Raw genomic sequence first — 4688 nt, forward strand, 5'->3', positions numbered from 1 at the left:
TTTGCTTCTCATTTCTCTCTTTCCAAAGCACAGTCAGTTCCCAGAAATGAAGGTACTGAGAACCAGAGAGACTTGAGGCTTTGTGGGGCCCTGGGTTCCCCAGTCTGTCCACCTTAAAGGCACCATAAAGCCTGGGGAAGCCCCTAGGCCACACCTACCACTTGGACCTTCTTTTTACTGCCTCAAACCAAGGATCATCACCTGGCACATGCATTGTGAAGTCAGGTCTGGGATGAGGACTCCTGGGGCTTTTCAGAAATAGGTGGCCCAGATTCAGTTGCTGTGACAGAGGCTGGGTGGAGGTGCCCCCAGGACAGAAGAGTTGGGGAGGCTGGAGGTTTCAGGAGCAGAACAGCCAACACAGAAAATGCCCTGTTCCATCCTACTCCCTCTCTCCCTCCCTTCTAAGGTAAAAACTTTAACATTTACATGTGTGTGTGTGTGCGCGTGCGTGCCATGTGAATGCCATGGTGTGCGTGTGAAGGTCACAAGACAATTTGCATTTTTCTCTTTCCATGGGTAGCACAGACCATCAGGCTTGGCAGCAAGCACCTTTACCCTCATCTTGCTGACTCTTCTTTCCTTTCTCTTTTTCTCTTCCTTTCTCTCTCCTCCCTTCTCTCTCCCCCCCCCCCGCCCTCACCTCCCCCTTTCTTTTTTTCCTATTTAAAAATGAACATTATAGGGGCTGGAGAGTTGGCTCGGTGATTAAAAGCACTAGCTGTTGTTCCTGAGTTCAATTCCCAGCACCCACATGACAGTTCACAACTGTCTGTAACTCCAGTTCTGGGGGATTTGACACCTTCACACAGACATGCAGGCAAAACACTAATTCACATAAAAATAATAAAAAATAATCATTTTGAAAAATAAACATTGTAGGGAAATGGACAGAATGGGGGTCACCATTCTAAGTGAAACAAGCCAGGCTCAGAAAATTGAATATCCCATGTTTCTTCTCTGTAAGCAGAATACATGTTCAGACATGCATAGGGCACAGAAGTAAACAGAAGAGGGACTATGTAAGGGGAGGGAGGGGTAATGAGGGCAAGTATTTTTTCTCATATTCGGAGTCTGGGGAGTCCGGGCCCACATACTCATTTGAATATGACAAGAAAGCAGAAGGGGCCCATTTGGGAAGAACAAACAAGAGAGGGGAGGGGTGGGAGAGCAGAGGGGTGTGGGTAAAAACAATGTAGCCAGGTGTGCTGTCCCAGCCCTCAGGAGGCAGAAGCAGACAGATCTCTGAGTTTGAACCCAGCCTGGTCTACAGAATGAGTTACAGAATAGCCAAGGATACACAGAGAAATCCTGTTCCTGAAAAAAAAAAAAAAAAAAAAGATACAATGTATATACACATGCAAATAAGGAAATCTAACAAGAAAACTCATTACTTTGTATGCTAACTGAAATAATTAAATAAATAAATAAATAAATAAATAAATAAATAAATGGTTTTAGAACCAGTGATATCACTTAATGCATAAGGCACTTGTTATGCCAGCCTAATGACCTGGGTTCAATTCCTAGAACCCATGTGAATGTGGAAGGAGAGAATGGGCTCCACAAAACTGTGCTCTGACCTCTACATGTCTACTGTAGCATGTAGACCCCACCCTTGCCCCCACACAAATAACCAATAATAATGGTATCTAAACACCACAGACTCAAACAAGTATAGCCCGGCTTTATAACAGATCAGAGCCCTCCCCATGACCTGAGCTTGAGGTGAGCCTCCTCCTTGCACCACAGCCAGAGATTGTCACGTGGGCTACAGAGGCACTGCCACAGCTCCCAACCACTGATGTGTGAGCTCAGTCCCTTGGTCCTGTGTTATGAAAAGCAAACATTGAAAGAACATGGAAGCTTAGGTCAGTGTAAGATTCTCATCTCTGGGGCTGGAGAGATAGCAAGAAGGCTCAGCAGTTGAGAGCATTTCTGCTCTTCCAGATGACTTAGGTTTGGTTCCCGCACCCACCTCACAGTCTGACTCCACTTCTTGCAGAGACCTGGAGCTTGAACTGTGGTACCCATATCCAGCTGCCTGTAACTCCACTTCCGGGGAATCTGAAGCCTCCCTGCTGGGCTCCACAGTCCTGCATACCTGTGGCACACAGACACACATACAGGTGAGACACTTGTACATATGAAATAAAAATAAAGCCACCCCCATGCCAGGCCCTGTGCACACACTGGTGTTTTTTTTTTTTTTTTTACTAGATTTTATGCAAAGAAAAAATTCCAACTTTTAAACACTATGGTATTAAAATGCTGCTTTTACCTTTTAGAGATAGGTATGTAACGCCATGGGAAACTCGGTTTGAAAGAACAAGCTTCTGAGCTGTAAGGGGCTGGTGTGGAAGGAAGGAGAGCTTCACCAGGCGTAGTGGTGCACACCTTTAGTCTCAGCAAACAGGAATCAGAGGCAGGTGGATCTTTGCTGAATTTGAAGCCAGTCTGGTCTACATGGCAAGTTCCAGGCCAGCCGGGGCTACATAGTGAGACTCTGTCTTAAAAAAGAAAGAAAGAAAGAAAGAAAAGAACAGAAAAGAAAAAGAAATTGCCTTCAAAGGGGGTTTTAGGTACAACCATCCAGTGCCTCCTCCTAGAACCTTCCAGGCCTGGGGACCTGACATGCTTCCTCCTCACAGTGAGATGGCGATTTACCTCCTTAACTCACCTGCCAGTCAAGAACTAGTGGAGCATGATGTCTTCCAGCCCCACCTCACATCCAGAGTTACAGGAGTCTTGTTTCAGTACCAACAACTTGCCTCCTCCCCCACACCCGGGGCTCCTTGTCTGGTTTCTCTGCAGTGGGATATGAAAGCTGGGCACCCAAGGACAGCCAAGAGGAAGCTCACCAGAGTCTGGTGTTGTTTGGTTTGGCCATTTTCTCCTTTGCCTAGGGGCCTGGCCTATGTTGGCTCTGGGTCTCTAATCAGCTGCCAAACCCTCTGTGAGGTAAGGCCTGGGTAGGTGGCTTCTGTGGCCTGTCTTATCTCCTGTCCAGATATTAGGGGGCTAGGTACAAACCCCAGTATGGGCACCTGCTGTGTGACCTTGGGCAGGACAGGCCTCACTCTATCCTGACAGTGGGCCAGGCAGTCATCCCTAATGTGCTGATATCTGGTGCTCCTCACTGCTTATACATGATGCTCCTCACTGCTCATACATGGTGCTCCTCACTGCTCATACATAGTGCTCCTCACTGCTCATACATAGTGCTCCTCATTTCTCATACATGGTGCTCCTCATTTCTCATACATGGTGCTCCTCACTTCTCATACATGGTGCTCCTCACTGCTCATACATAGTGCTCATTTCTCATACATGGTGCTCCTCACTGCTCATACATGACAGATATCTTACCATACTCTTGTCACCAGTTCCAAGGCCTGGGAGCCTCTTCCCTATTGGATGCAGTGTTCCTATATGGTCACATCTAGATCTCTGAATGCCCAGTACCGCCTCTGAGATGTTCTGAGAATATCCTCTACTCTTAGAGTCACTGTCTCCAGAGTCGTAATCAGAGCCTTATGGCATATATCATGGTCCTGATCATCCCATCCCCAGCCCCATTCAGCTCTTCAGTAATATTTGTGAGTCAGCTGATCAGAATGTCTTTTTCTCCTCTGTAGCCCTAGCCAACTTCAGAGATTAGACAGTTACAGCCACTTGCCTGAGCCCCCTTTTCCTGTGACCAAGAAAGAGCAACTTCAATGCCTGTATGACCCTGTAACTCAGCTCAAAAACCTTGCTTTTAGTGCCCCCCTTTGTCCAGGGCTGGAGACATGGCTCAATGGTTAAATATACTGCTGCTCTTCCAGAGGGTCCAGGTTCAATTCCTACCACCCACATAACAGCTGACAATTGTCTGTAACTCCGGTCCTAGGGGACCTGGTCTCTGTGTACCAGGCATGCACTGGATGCACAGACATACAAAAACACCCTTGGTATACAAAAATATGTAATAAATGAATTAGCCCCTGGTCTCCAGTCATGCACTTTACATGACCACTACAGGACTGGTAGGCAGTTATCTGGAGAAATGAGGTCCAAAGGATTGAAAATTGGTTCACTTCACATTCCTGAGCCCAGCCAGGTTGTTCCATTCCTACTCACTTGGCACCTGCTCATGTACCTTCCAGCCCCTAAGCATTTTCCCAGACTCTCTTCATTGCCCGCCATATCGTTTGACTGTGTTCTGGTTTCTTATTTGTAAAATGAGGGCTTCACAGCTTCTACCTTACAAGACAGCATAACATCTGATTAAGATAATCCAATGTGAGGCTGGAGAGATGGCTCAGTGATTAAGAGCACTGGCTGCTCTTCCAGAGGACCCAGGTTCAATTCCCAGCCCCCACATGGCAACTCACAATTATCTTCAATTCCAGTCCAAAGGGAAATAAATGCACACACACACCCCATAAAAAAAGAAAAAGCTTTAAAAAAAAAAGATAATCCAATGTTCTTGCCCTAGTGTGCACACATTGAGGTTCTGAGTTTTATAGCCCTTCAGGTTGGGCATAAGCTAGCTATCTTTCTGGAGCCTGACAATTAGTGTGACTTGGGAGACTGAGGTCCTGGCTCTGAGTGGCACACTCACTGAGCTGCTATATTTCTGAAAACCTCCATGGATACAGCCTCAGCAACCTCTGCCTCTCCTCTGACAGGTGAACCTTAGCTCT

General features: G+C 46.7%; 1 long non-coding RNA gene across 1 annotated transcript; it reads right to left on the reverse strand.

The window, feature by feature from the left end:
* Positions 1–745: 745 nt before the first annotated feature.
* Positions 746–2650, reverse strand: LOC308434066. The gene is made up of 4 exons (XR_013975461.1): positions 2282–2650; positions 1979–2104; positions 1718–1828; positions 746–1317 (listed from the first exon to the last, which is right to left on the reverse strand). It is a non-coding gene; the product is annotated as an uncharacterized lncRNA (long non-coding RNA).
* Positions 2651–4688: the final 2038 nt, after the last annotated feature.

Source organism: Micromys minutus, assembly GCF_963924665.1.
Source record: "Micromys minutus genome assembly, chromosome: 21".
NCBI lineage: Eukaryota > Metazoa > Chordata > Mammalia > Rodentia > Muridae > Micromys > Micromys minutus.